Source organism: Salvelinus sp. IW2-2015, linkage group LG14, assembly GCF_002910315.2.
Source record: "Salvelinus sp. IW2-2015 linkage group LG14, ASM291031v2, whole genome shotgun sequence".
NCBI lineage: Eukaryota > Metazoa > Chordata > Actinopteri > Salmoniformes > Salmonidae > Salvelinus > Salvelinus sp. IW2-2015.
In genome coordinates, this window is record NC_036854.1 from 41,476,842 (window position 1) to 41,492,211 (window position 15,370).

Sequence of the window (15,370 nt, forward strand, 5' to 3'; positions counted from 1 at the left end):
GCTGTCGTTGAATTGAGAGACGTTGTGTTATTGACCTTGACTCGAGGTAGGTAGGTAGGTAAGCATTCAGGAGGWGCGTTCATTCAGAGCTGCTCAAGGGGAAAGGAATGTGTCTGGGTGACTTGTCATTCTGTATGCAGAACTGAGTGAGCATCTCTCTCTTTTACTTCTTTTACCACACTCTCCAGGCTCYCTTCATCCCTTCCTCCCTCACTCCTTTCTTCCCCTCGGCAACTGCCCCTCCATCCCTTTCTCTCCTTCCTCCCATCCCTCCCTCTCTTTTACTTATTTTATAGTACCCTCCAGCCTCCCTCCATTCCTCATTTCTTCCCCACCCTTCCTTCCTTCTCCCAGACCAGTGCCCCCTCCATCTCCACCCATGTATCTCTCATTCCCACCAGCCCAGCACCTGTTAGAGGGAGGAGTGGCTGTGTGTCTGTGTTCTTAGAGCACTGGTGCCTCTCCCCTCCTCTTCGCTCCCCTCTTCTGCTCTCCTGTGAAGACCAACCAGTGAGCTGGAACTGTTCTAGTCCATTAACCTGCCGGCACAATGGACTAACACAACGCCACTCCACAACCCCCGGAGAGGAGAGGAGAGGAGAGGAGAGGAGAGGAGAGGGAGCAGCAGTCATTTGTCATACAGAGAGTCAGACTTCTGCTGAGATGTTTTAACTGCAGACAGAAGGTTTTCCTGACCAATAAAAGTTTTATCTTGAGACCAGAGTCGTTACTGGTCAAGTCACCAGGTCAGGAGTATTTCCTGATCCTATTTATGACACAGCATCCACTACCCGTCAACATAAGTAGGTGGCCGTGGTGAGGGTAAAGTGTTGGGTTCCAGTCACCTGGGGTCAAACCGGTGCTTGGGGACACCCAGGACAGGGTTAATATGGTGCTTGGGGATAGGGTATTGTTGCCGTCTTCCTCCTGAGATGACAGATACATCCCACACTCCTCTGTCCTCACCTTTTCTTCCTGGTCAGTGGTCACTTCTAGGGTCATGGTATGGTCATTGTTAGGTGGTGACCAACAGGTCACATGTGCAATGAGTCATTCTGCTACCCCAGAATAATTTCTTGCTGTGTGGTCGAGTGGGTAAAATTCCAACAAAATGTACCATCTTACTGCCCTTCCCTTTTCTAATCTGTCTAAATAAAGCATAGAACAATTGTATCCATTATCATCAATCAATATTTAGGCATTTGTGTTTCTAAACCATTGATTGTATGAGAGATAGTTTGAGTTTTGATGCTGCCTTTTACATGGACTGAAACCCCAAAAAGTATTTTCACAACACTCTCTTAAAAACCAATATTAATGTTAAAGAACCACTTTGGGTGTTTTAGAGTATTTCTGTTTTAATACACATTCTGAGTATTAAAACACTTCCATTGGGTTTACATTCAAACACCCTCCAAACACCAGATCTCAGCTTAGATGCACTACTTTTCATGGTTTCATTACACAATCATGGTGTTATCATTTCACAGATATTTTTTTGTCTGATCAAATACACAACGATTAGGAGGTTATTTTCCAAACACTGTATTTCTACTATTTTTTTAAGTAAATAGGCCTAGTTAAACAGCTTTTACCCAGGGTTTGCTCTCTTCTCCTCTTACTGTAATATATTTTCGCTCTATTAGGATTCAGAATTCTCTTCACCTMTTCCTCTCGCCCTTCACACCAGTAAAGTTCTGCCTTAATTTGACAACTTAATCTGAGACATAATGGCCCAGACAATCTTTTCTCCCTGGGACTGTAGCCGACGTGTCTGAAACGGCCTATGGCTGGGACTGCATTATAAAGGCATAACAATCGTCAGGCTTTTAATGCGAACAGCATTGGAAGCAGCACAATTAAAGTCCCCTGCTCTCAGATATCTTCCCACACAGTTTGCCCCTTTGGCCTTTCCCGGTCCCCTTGAAAGTCTCTCTCTCTCTTTCTCTCTCTCTCTTTCTTTCTCTCCTTTCCTAACTCATAGCCAACTCTGCTGAACATTTTGGAGCCACTTTTATTTTTCTTATCTCATTTGCACAGTTTTGGGCTGTTCCTGCACCGTTTTGGGTTGTTCCTGTACCGTTTTGGGGTTTTTGGGCTGTTCCTGCACCGTTTTGAGCTTTTTGGGCTGTTCCTGTACCGTTTTGGGCTTTTTGGGCTGTTCCTGCACCGTTTTGGGCTTTTTGGGCTGTTCCTGCACCATTTTTGGTTGTCCCTGCAGCCTGTCTGATACTTATTTCTCAGGACTAATTTACCCCCAGCTAGCCTCCGCCGCKCTGAGAGAGAGAGGGAGGGGGAGTGGGACTGGTGATTCCGATAGCAGGTCTACCTGTCAATGTCCCTCCCTTTGTGTTAAAGTAGTCATTAGCAATCAGTAGGCTGTGTTGCTCAAAGAGCCACTCCCTTTCTGTGTCTCCTTCACATGTCTAAATGCATGGACACAGGCACATACATAAACACACACAGACTAACACTCACCTGTCTTGCACTCATGTCGATTATCTTTTTCTTCTTCCCTCTCGCCACACCTGATTACCACTCAGGCAGCTTTTCCTACCTCCTTCATTTGGCCCTTCAGAATGAACAACAGCAACAATCTGTCTGGACTGACTCTCTGACAGTAAACAGATCTGGAGAAGTGTAGAGGGGAGACATCTCTCCCATGCACGTCAAAGCTGACGACATCAAGTGAAACTATGCCGAGGTTACTTTAAGAGGTGACAGGCATTGTTTCTCTCTCTCCATCTCCCCCTCTCTCTCTCTCTCTCTCTCTCATTGCTCTCGCTCTCTCTCCCTCAATCTCCCACCACCTCCATCTCAACCTGCTCCAGCATATTTCATCATCACCTTATTTATGAGACTTTTCTTTCCACGTCCTGATTAGAATTAGCGAGTGAGTTTTCCGATTTGCTCCGTGGAGTGAGAAATCACTTTCTCAATGAGAATAATTGAACATGGGCAGGAGTGCCAGCTCATTAGCTACAAATCATAGGAMGCAGGAGCACCTTAGCACCACACCATAATGACTTGTGGGAATAGAAGGCCCCAGCGTGCCTCGTACGGGGGAAAGTTGTACCAAGCAACAGCAGCACAGAGTCAGACATGGAAGTACTGTAAAACAAGGAAGTCAATATGTTATTACCCTTGTTTTTATGAAATGTGTTTATAGTGTACGTTGAATCAAAGAAGAGATTGACAACCGGACTAGGAGAAGTAATATTAATATTAGCGTTATTTCTTTACCATTAAATCAGTCTAAAAGCAAGGATTCTACTGCTCACTTTTAGTTATATTGCATACTGGAGGCCTACTGCTGAAAAGCCTTCAGAGTATTCTGCCTAGTCATAGTATGAAAGAGAGTCAAATATTTTAAGGCAAGCCTGTCTGGTCTGCTCCCGAGACAAAGGACATTTACAAACGGAGCTGACTTTGTCCAGGCAGCTATTGTTGACTGTCTGTARAAATTACTGTAGCTACGCTCTCAAAAACTTTGCAATACATCAAATTGCTAATTTAGGGGCAGACAAAAAAGTTACTTTAGAGAGCCACTTTGACATTAAGTAGAGTCTCTCTCTAGTTCCAAGCTGAATAATCATCACCTGGAGGCAATTAAGCAGTCAAAACCAGGAAAGAAAAAGGACATGCTGCAGTGCAGTGCACAAATGGTGTGCACCCTATTTTCTTTATAGTGCACTACCCTATGGGGCCTGGTCAAAAGTAGTGCACTATCATGGTAATAGGGTGCCATTTGGGACAGAGCCATGCAGTCCAACTTCCACAATGCAAATACACTATTTGAGAGCTAATAAGAGCCATATTCTGCCACACATATTAGGCTAACCGGTTAAGCACCATTTATTTCCCTGCCAGGGTTTGCAGTGAGGCAGAAGATGGACTTTAGGTGATTGACAGGATCCGATTTCCCTCAGTGCTGAATAATTCAACACTATTTATTTGATTTCCCTTTTCTCTCTCTCTTTCTCTCTCTCTATCTCTCTCTCTTTCTTTCTCATCTCTCTCTCTCTCTCTCTCTCTCTCTCTCTCTCTTCTCTCTCCTCTCTCTCTCTCTCTTCTCTCTCCTTCTCTACTCTCTCTCTCTTTCTCTCTCTCTTTCTCTCTCTCTCTCTTCTCTCTCTCTTCTCTCTCTCTCTCTCTCTCTCTCTCTCTCTCTCTCTCTCTCTCTCTCTCTCTCTCTCTCTCTCTCTTTCTCTCTCTCCACTCTCTTCTCTCTCTCTCTCTCCCACTCTCTTTCTTCTCTCTATCTCTCTCCACTCTCTTTCTCTCTCTTCTCCACTCTCTCTATCTCTCTCTCTCTCTTCCCTCCTTTTACACTCTCTCTTCTCCTCTCTCTTCTTTCTCTCTCCTCTTTCAGCTCCCTCTCTTTTATGTTTCGTTCGTTTCCCTTCCCTGTGCTCCAATGAGTCCACACTGGCACAATGAGGTCCAGTGTCACAATGAGCTTTTCACACTGTTTTATTGGTTCCCGTTAGAGGGCCACAGATTTTAAATTGCTGTAGGAATGTAACATGGCTCTAGCCTGCAGTAAACATCTCAAGCCCAGGGAGTGTGTGTGTGGGCGTGCGTGCTTGTGTGGAAGGGCCAGGCAGGAAGGTCCATTCTCCATTTAAAGCAAAGAGCCACATTTAATTTGCATCAATGGGAAACAAAAGCGGATGGCTGTTGAATGTGGGCAATGGGATTTTTTTGTATGTGACATTGAGAAAGGAGAGAAATAGAGAAAGAAGGAGAGAGAGCGATGAAAAATGTCCTTTGTGTGACGACACAAATTCACAGCCAGGGTGCTAGCTGTGTTCTCTTGTCCTCTTTTGTCTTGTGGTTAGCTCCAGCTGGCTTGGCCTGGTCTCCACTGGCCTGTWGCATGCAGGTGAGCCCACTGAGGCTTAAGCCAGTGTCTGTGGATACTGGATACTCTTTTCATTACCTTTTTAGATGGAGAAATGCATTCACACAATACCATTTAGGTAGGTTGGTCACATTGAGTTTAAATATCTTGGATAGAAGTGGCTCATTCAAAAAAACAGCATTCCGATAGATTCATTGTCTCGCCACTGTGCTTTTCTCCTTCTGACATTTCTTCCGTCTTACATATACAATTTGTGTGTGTGTGTGTGTGTGTCTGTGTAGACCCTGTTGTTATGCATTCAAATGTGCTCTGTTATTCCATAAATATATTCAGGATTTCCACTAGAACCAATCTGCTTACTCCTTCCATTAGGCTTGCCATGGATAAGGCCTGAGAGGGTGCGGTGCTGTCTTGAATTGTAGGCGGCATGAATCTGACTTGACGTTTTTGCATGATTGGTCTAAAAATAAACAGATAGCTCAGTAAACTAGTATTTCATTTACTGCCATGCGTTGGCAAAGAGTAGACCGGATGTTAATATGTTTACCTAAATAGACACAATGGTTATTGCTTTTCTATACTGAACAAAAATAGAAACGCAAACATGAAACAATTACAAAGGTTTTACTGAGGTATACTTCATAGAAGGAAATCAGTCAATTGAGATAAATAAATTAGGCCCTATTCTATGGATTTCACATGAGTGTGCAGGGGCGCAGCCATGGGTGGTCCTGGGAGGGMATCAGCCCACCCACCTGGGAGCCAGGTCCACCCACTGGGGAGCCAGGCCCAGCCAATGTATTTTATTTATTTGATTTAACCTTTATTTAACAAGGTAAGTCAGTTAAGAACAAATTCTTATTTACAATGACGGCATACCAAAAGGCAAAAGGCCTCCTGTGGGGACGGGGCTGGGATACATCTTTTTTTTAAATATAGGACAAAACACACATCACGACAAGAGAGACATCCAAACACTACATAAAGAGAGAACTAAGACGACAACATAGCAGGGCAGCAACATATAAAAAACACAGCATGGTAGCAACACAACATGACAACAACATGGTAGCAACACAACATGGCAGCAGCACAACATGGTAGCAGCATAAAACAGGGTACAAACATTATTGGGCACAGACAACAGCACAAATGGCAAGAAGGTAGAGACAACAATACATCAGAGAGGACAAGTAATCAAAATTAGTTTGAGGACTTTATTACAGACAGAAATGCTCCTTATAGGACACATCRCTGCACTCTATGCTCTTCYGTAAACTGGTCATCTCTGCATACCCGTCGCAAGACCAACTAGTTGATGCTTATTTATAAAACCCTCTTAGGCTTCACTCCCCCCTATCTGAGATAGCTACTGCAGCCCTCATCCTCCACATACAACMCYCGTTCTGCCAGTCACATTCTGTTAAAGGTCCCCAAAGCGCACACATCCCTGGGTCGCTCSTCTTTTCAGTTCGCTGCAKCTAGCGACTGGAACGAGCTGCAACARWCACTCAAACTGGACAGTTTTATCKCMATCTCTTCATTCAAAGACTCAATCATGGACACTTACTGACAGTTGTGGCTGCTTTGCGTGATGTGTTGTTGTACAAATAAGAATTTGCTCTTAACCAACTTGCCTAGTTATATAAAGGTTAAATACAAAAAATAAAAAAWTTGAATAATATTCCTCATCATCCCCTCATCCCCCTCCTCAGACGATCCCGCAGGTGAAGAAGCCTGAAATGGAGGTCCTGGGCTGGCATGGTTACACGTCATCTCCGGTTGGACGTACTGCCAAATTATGTAAAATGGCGTTGGAGGTGGCTTATGGTAGAGAAAATAATATTAAATTATCAGGCAACAGCTCTGGTTGACATTCCTGCAGTCAGCATGTCAATTACACACCCCCTTAAAACTTGAGACATCTGTGCCATTGTGTTGTGTAACAAAACTGTACATTTTAGAGTGGCCTTTTATTGATCCCAGCAGAAGGTGCACCTGTGTAATGATCATGCTGTTTAATCAGCTTATTGATATGCCACACCTGCCCAGATGGATGGATTAGCTTGGCAAAGRAGAAATGCTCACTAACAAGGATGTAAACAAATTTGTGAACCACATTTTTTGAGAAATAAGCTTTTTGTGCGTATGGAACATTTCTGGGATGTTTTATTTCAGCTCATAAAAAAATGGGACCAGCACTTTACGTGTTGCGTTTATATTTTAGTTCACTATATACTATATATATATATTCCCTCTCGAGAACATTTGTTTGCAGATACTGATTTGAACTCAAATGCACTCCTTCTCCTCCTCACCTCTAGATAGTCCCCCAGTCCTATTTGTCCTGGAAGCATAGTAGTCAAACAGTGCATCCGGTGGGACCTCATTTCATTACCGGTCCTCTCTGAGTCCCCAGTTGGTCCACTTCATTTACCCACCCATAGAGCGAGGACACGGCCAAATGAATCCCGACCCCCAGAATCTCAGACTCCAGCAATTAAAAATAAATGAACAAAGCGCCGCTCTCCGCTGAGCACCTCCTCCCACCATCTTGAAAATGAAGCTCTCGGGCAACACAGCAAACAAAAGTTAATCTGAGGAATAGACTGGCTCCTCAGTAATGACTAGCTCTAGTGTGTACTCWGCTCCTGTTCAGTCATTCATAGGACCACATCAATCATCCTCCTTCAGACTTACCTCGATGAGGTGTCTATGATGAGGTCTGCACAGGAARCAACCTGTAGCATACTAATGGAGAGACATGGTGTGTCTCTGCTTCTGCTTTAGATACTGGTTGACTCCCTGCAGGGATGGGATCAATTCCATTTCATTTCAATTGGAATTGGAATTTCTAGWGTGTGTCCCGAGTTGCGCCCTCTTCCTTTTTTAGTGCACTACGTTTGACCAGGGCTCACATAAGATACTGTGGAATAGGTATATTTAGTTACAGTTCAGCTGTTTGAAACTTGAGTGTCCTCTATCTGTTTTACACGTCATTGAAATACTGACATACATGTATGTCTCTGTGTCAGTCTGACGGTATCTAACAGGAGAGACGCTCACTGACCTTCACAGACACTCTGAGAGATGGATTAGATGTTCAGAGCAGAGAAGACAAGACTGTCCTCGCCCCTAATCAGCTCAAAATGATGATTAATCTGCTAAAATTACCACAGAGCTCAGTTCAAGTGAAAAGATCCACAGAGTTCAGTTCATGTAGAGCTCAGTTWTTACTTTAGAGTTGAGTTAATGCTTATTRTAAACTGGATGGTTCGAGCCTGGAATGCTGACTGGCTGTCAGTCAGGGTCTATCAGACCGTATACCACAGGTATGACAAAACATTTATTTTGCCTCTTCTAATTACGTTGTTAACCAGTTAATAATAGCATTAAGGCAMCTCAAGGGTTTGTGGTATATGGTCAGTATACTATGGCTAAGGGYGTTGCATKSTGCCTAATAACAGCCCTTAGCCATGGTATATTGGCCATATACCACAAACCCCTGAGGTGCCTTATTGCTTAAATGTACCACATGCCCCAGTTAATGCTCAGTTCATGACCAAGCCTCACACTCATCCGTTCAGCTTCACAGTTCACGCTCTACCTCGAGATTGAGTGGAGACACAAACACACCTCACCTTACTTAATCAAGTAAGGGACAGAGTGCATCCCAAATGGCAAATCCCTATGTAGTGCACTACTTTTGACCAGGGCCCATAGGGCAAAGTGTGCCAGTTGGTACATAGCCTCAGATGCTAGAGAAAAGGATACTATCCTTCTAAAATGTGTTGTTCCTTGACCATAAGGCCAAGTTGAGGATATGCCACAGATATGTTGATTGCAAAACAAGTTGACCTCCTCAAAACCCAGTCAAATGTGAGACTGTACAAAAGCCCATTCTCCTTCCCATGTCACCCATCCCTCAGAGCTAACTGCCATTATCCCAWATTAGACCCCCAAAACATCTCTGTGATTAGATTGGATGTGACTGTTGCTCCCCTGTCATTAACCCCTCTTCCCTCATCAGGTCATTTGAATCAGCCATCTTAACTACCCTATTAACGCAGCCAATGCATCAACCCGGCCCGAGTTATCAGACAGTTCTAGACAGTTATTTACATTTATGTTGGGTTTAAGGGATGTTAAAAAGGCAGAAACCAGAGATAACATCATTATGTGGACACTGAGACGGTTCTGATAATGTAATTCATGTTGCTATTCACTTTTTCTCTGTGGCAGTAATGGTGGGTGAGTATGAAGGCATAAACCATACTGTCTATGAGCATTTCAGACAGTTATCATCAATGTATGATCATTTCCATATGTGATAATAATGCATGTCCATATCAGATGATTCAATGTGTTGATGAACAACTAAGATCTCAACAAGAGGAAAGCCACGTGCAATTTCCATTAATGTCAAGTGGTTTAGTCAGGCAAGGGAAGGATATGCAGCCATTGCAATTACTAAGGCCTCTCAATAAAGCCACGCCATTGATAACTCTTCAGAGAACCAAGAATAGTGTATAAATCCTTAATGCAAAAATAGGATTAACCCATTCATTTGCTGAGAGCTGAGGTCAAAGTCATACCCAACAGGAGAGGCCCCAGGGCGGAAGCAGAACACTTGCATTGCTACAACAGTAGGTCTCCAATACAACTCTAATGTACAGCAGCTATATTCTGTCTAGCACAGCATCTAGTGAGGAAATTATTAGATTCCAATTCTGCAGAGAGAGCTTCGCACACACACACACTGGAAAGAAATTACAGTAGAGTAACCCTGTGTGGGCCGGCTGTCCGTGTCTCTGCCGATGGGGAGAAACACAGGCTGACTCTGATGAGGACGTGTTCTCCTCTCTGATTCCGACTCAGAACCCATGGGCTCAGGACTGTTCAAAGCAGATGACTGACTCCCCATTCCCAAGTAGGGATTAGATGTACTATTCCTTTTGATAAACGATATCTAAGAAACAGTATAGATTCATTATAAGACTATTTCTTTTGAGAAACTATATCCAAGATGAGAGTAAAACAAGACGAACAAGTACTTTATCGGAGTAACGGATAAGTTTGTTTCACTGTGCCCGCTGTGTTTTTTCTGTGCTGTCTTTTTGATCTCGCTGACCAAAGCACGACGTTCTTAATCATCAGTCCAGGAAAAGAGGCTTCAGCCAATCAGGGGGCAGCAGAGATGCCAACAGGGATGCAGGAATCAGCTACCCATAATGCAGTTAGGAAACACACCAAGCTCCATTACTGGCTAATGAAATCTATTTTCCTGGCACTGAATCTCAGATGTCGTAAACTTCACATTCGCCCCCAGTTCTATTTCTAGTCGAGTTGATGTAGTTTTCTCCCCTTTTAATCAACAAAGACATCAAACCTTTAAATCTCCCTGTCTGCCTTTGGTTTTAAGACACACCGCTAATAGGGTATAAAAGTTTGCATTCCGTATGACGTGGATTTACTTTAAGCAAATTAAAGCCCAAACAGGTTCTTAATGCTATTAAGCAAATTAAATCAGAGATGTGAGCCTACCTGGGTCACATTTGTCCACATCAGTCTGAAAGGGTGTGTTRTGTGTTGCAGACAAGACTGGCATTTGGAGAACTGGACCGGAGGGGATAGTTTGTTTCTTCCTTCTTCTCTGTCAATGAATTGCATCTGTGTTACAGTACGTCATCTGCCAACCAGGATTTCATATGAGTCCAGGCAGATCTATCAATGACACGGCTTCCCTCTGCTCTGGGCTGCTGTATCGTTAAATGGAACATTAATTCAATTAGGGACAGCTAATTATAAGGGCTTAAATCAATCACTGAGTCAATAACAAAATCTCAAGCGGACGGAGACTCAAATGTTCGAGCCCTCATCAATAACAGTCAGGTTAGGAAGGAATGCTYTCTGGTCAGACCCAGAGCTTTAAAAGGATATGAATTATTGAAATCCACAATTGTCTTTTGTCCAGGGAGGGCAGTCTTACATGATCTATATGGTCACTCTGGTTGAAACTCATACATACTGAACTCATACAGTTACAATGAGACCTTTGTGTTTGGCTCGAATTTACTCTATATACTGTAGTTTTATTTATATAAACTTAGAAAAAAAAGAAACGTCCCTTTTTCAGGACCCTGTCTTTCAAAGATCATTCATAAAAATCTAAATAACTTCACAGATCTTCATTGTAAAGGGTTTAAACACTGTTTCCCATGCTTGTTCAATGAACCATACACAATTAATGAACATGCACCTGTGGAACGGTCGTTAAGACACTAACAGCTTATAGACGGTAGGCAATTAAGGTTACAGTTGTGAAAACGTAGGACACTAAAGAGGCCTTTCTACTGACTCTGAAAAACACCAAGCGAAAGATTCCCAGTTTCCCTGCTCATCTGCTTGAACGTGCCTTAGGAATGCTGCAAGGAGGCATGAGGACTGCAGATGTGGCCAGGGCAATAAATTGCAATGTCCGTACTGTGAGACGCCTAAGACAGCGCTACAGGGAGACAGGACGGACAGCTGATCATCCTCGCAGTGGCAGACCACGTGTAACAACACCTGCACAGGATCGGTACATCCGAACATCACACCTGCGGGACAGGTACAGGATGGCAACAACAACTGCCCAAGTTACAACAGGAACGCACAATCCCTCCATCAGTGCTCAGACTGTCCGCAATAGGCTGAGAGAGGCTGGACTGAGGGCTTGTAGGCCTGTTGTAAGGCAGGTCGTCACCAGACATCAACGGCAACAACATCACCTATGGGGACAAACCCACCATTGCTGGACCAGACAGGACTGCCAAAAAGTGCTCTTCACTGACGAGTCGCGGTTTTCTCTCACCAGGGGTGATGGTCGGATTCGCGTTTATTGTCGCAGGAATGAGCGTTACACCGAGGCCTGCACTCTAGAGTGGGATCGATTTGGAGGTGGAGGGTCCGTCATGGTCTGGGGCGGTGTGTCACAGCATCATCGGACTGAGCTTGTTGTCATTGCAGGCAATCTCAACGCTGTGTGTTACAGGGAAGACATCCTCCTCCCTCATGTGGTACCCTTCCTGCAGGTTCATCCTGACATGACCCTCCAGCATGACAATGCCACCAGCCATACTGCTCTTTCTGTGCGTGATTTCCTGCAAAACAGGAATGTCAGTGTTCTGCCATGGCCAGCGAAGAGCCCGGATCTCAATCCCATTGAGCACGTCTGGGATCTGTTGGATGGGAGGTTGAGGGCTAGGGCCATTCCCCCCAGAAATGTCCGGGAACTTGCAGGTGCCTTGGTGGAAGAGTGGGGTAACATCTCACAGCAAGAACTGGCAAATATGCCGCATTCCATGAGGAGGAGATGCACTGCAGTACTTAATGCAGCTGGTGGCCACACCAGATACTGACTGTTTTGATTTTGACCCCCCCCCCTTTGTTCAGAGACACATTATTCAATTTCTGTTAGTCACATGTCTGTGGAACTTGTTCAGTTTATGTCTCAGCTGGTGAATCTTGTTATGTTCATACAAATATTTACACATGTTAAGTTTGCTGAAAGTTAACGCAGTTGACAGTGCGAGGACGTTCCTTTTTTTAAGAGTTTATTTGTTTATGCTATTTTGGTATTGAATACTGCACTGTTGGGTAGGGCTTGCAAGTTAAACATTTCACTGTACTTGTGCATGTGACAAATTAAACTTGAATGACAGTTGGAAAAAAATTGTTGACAGGATCTGTTTAAGTGGATCCCAGTTGTTTGAGTCACGATTCAGCAGTGTAGTCAAGTGTTTAATGTAGGGTCGGGGTTCAGGAAGTGATTTGAAGTTAAAATTCTGAAATGGAATGTTTATTTTCAGTTTATTGAGAAATCATTGAAAATACTGTAGATGCCTTTATTTCAGTTATTACATTTTTATTTAACTTCAATTGCATATTACACTGATTTAAAGGCTTTAGGAAGCCTTTACTAGCTGTATCTCTCTGCTGTAGTTATATTGTAGTTGTCCTTGCATTATGGTGACTAGAGAAGCAATGTCCACTCTTGTAATGCCAGACATGGTGCCAGTGTCTTGTATGGTCTCATTTGTCTCTGTCTCTTGGACTGGACTGTATCCACATTAGCTCTATCATGTAATGAGGATGCAATTATTGGCCTTGACCTTTGTGAATGAGAGGAAAGCCTCCCTCCACCCTTCCTTCACCCTCTTCCCCTTCCTCATTTCAACATCATAATATGGATTTCTTTTCACACGTCAAAGTCTTTGTTACACTTGGCTATTCCAGTTGTTACTTTTTGGTCATTCCAGTGTTTCTTTTTGGTCATTCCAGTGTTTCTTTTTGTCATTCCAGTGTTTCTTTTGCCATTCCAGTGTTTCTTTTTGCATTCCAGTGTTTCTTTTGGTCATTCAGTGTTTCTTTTTGTCTTCCAGGTGTTTCTTTTTGGCCATTCCAGTGTTCTTTTTGCCATTCCAGTGTTTCTTTTTGTGTCATTCCAGTGTTTCTTTTTGGTCATTCCAGTGTTTTCTTTTGGTCATTCCAGTGTTTCTTTTTGGTCATTCCAGTGTTTATTTTTGGTCATTTCCAGTGTTTCTTTTTGGCCATTCCAGTGTTTCTTTTTGGTCATTCCAGTGTTCTTTCGGCCATTCCAGTGTTTCTTTTTGGTCATTCCAGTGTTTTTTCGGCCATTCCAGTGTTTCTTATTGGCCATTCCAGTGTTCTTTTTGGTCATTCCAGTGTTTCTTTTCGGTCATTCCAGTGTTTCTTTTCGGCCATTCCAGTGTTTCTTTTTGGTCATTCCAGTGTTTCTTTTCGGTCATTCCAGTGTTCTTTTCGGCCATTCCCAGTGTTTCTTTTTGGTCATTCCAGTGTTTCTTTTTGGCCCCTCCAGTGTTCTTTTCGGTCATTCCAGTGTTACTTTTTGGTCATTAAGTTTCTTTTTGGCCACTCCCAGTGTTTCTTTTTGGCCACTCCAGTGTTTCTTTTAGGCCACTCCAGTGTTTCTTTTAGCCATTCCAGTGTTTCTTATTGGCCATTCCAGTGTTTCCTTCAGGATGGGATCTGATGGAAGGTAACTCAGCACACACCCTTACCCTTACCACCAACCCTCCAGCGAGCAGACAATGTATGTGCACCCATGCGTCGATGTGTGTGTTTCGGGGTCAATCCGTGACCCAGCAGGTAGCTAGTCCTGCATCCAGCAGCCCTACCCCCAGCAGCCCTACCCCGTGTCCTCCTCATTCCCCCTGTCCACTCTCTCACCACTCAATATGTGAAAGGAAACGGCACTCTGCACTTTACAGTCCCTCCCTCTACTCCCTCCCTGTCTGACTGCCAAGCCAAGTTTCATATCTGCTTCAATAATCTAATGCACTGGCTGTCTAACCGCCAGGCTCCTAACGCTGTGCTTCCTATCATTGTTGGAGAGGCAGTTGGCTCTGACCCAGCCCCATGCCCTCACAGCACACAGCCATCCCAGCCCCATGTGTTGAGAGATGTGCTCTCAGGCCCCTTCACTCCACCATGTCTGACTCTGCACAACATAGATAGGGCCTAAAGTGAGGTGCAGAGAGAGGTGAAAYGCTGCAGAGCTACTTCCCCTCTGATCAGGAAGGAAGGCATTGTCCGGCCAACTATAGTCAGGGGAATGAGATGGAGAGAGAGAGATKGATTTAAAAATACCTTTATTGGCCCTATAGTTACATATTTAAAGGCACAAGCTTTACTTAATTGTAACGAACCTAAAAAGTTCAAACCATGCCCCCCTCCTCGTCCACTATACATAGAACCCACCTGAGAGAGAAGGAGAGCGATAGAGAGGGAGAGAAAGAGAGGTGTCTCGTTAGCTAGTGGCTCACCTCTCCTGTCACTAAATGCTTAGCACTGGCAATGAGACAGAGAGCGAGACGGATGGACAATAGAGCAGGGCTGGCAGCCAGTGTAAGGCTCTCTTTCTGCCCTTGGTGACAAGAAGAGAGTGACACCCACTGCTTCTGAGTCACTCAGTCAATCAGTCCATCAGGGATGTCAGTCACCAGTTATCCCTCAAGGGACTACTATATCTACCTTACTATATMTCTCTCTCGCKTGCTCTCTCTCTTTCTTTCACTCTCTCTCTTTTCTATTTCTCTCTCCAACTCTTTGTCTCCCTCACTCCCTCCACATGAAAAAAATACTAGACTTTACTACAGTACTTACTATATAATTCTGTAGTAAACTGTAGTATATTGTAGAATACTATACTACACACGGTAGTATCCCTCGATCATGTGTAGTACTTACTATAGAATGGTGTAGTATACTATAGTAAATACTACAGCATTACCATCTTTTGTTTCTTAAGTACTACATTAATGTCCGCAAAAACAGTGCAGTCCCCTATAAGTTAATGATATACTCTGCCCATTCCCCTCCCCCATACCCCATATCCCAATTTGTGCCACKCATAAGTGAGAAACATATATGCCAAGTATAAATCATAATTATATTGTGTTCCCTACAGGTTTTAGAAAAGAG

The 15,370-nt window shown here is 43.8% G+C and overlaps 1 pseudogene; it reads left to right on the forward strand.

Annotated features, from left to right (window-relative positions):
• The window catches only part of LOC111973562 (partitioning defective 3 homolog), an 807,950-nt pseudogene that overhangs the window by 288,544 nt on the left and 504,036 nt on the right, over positions 1-15,370 (forward strand).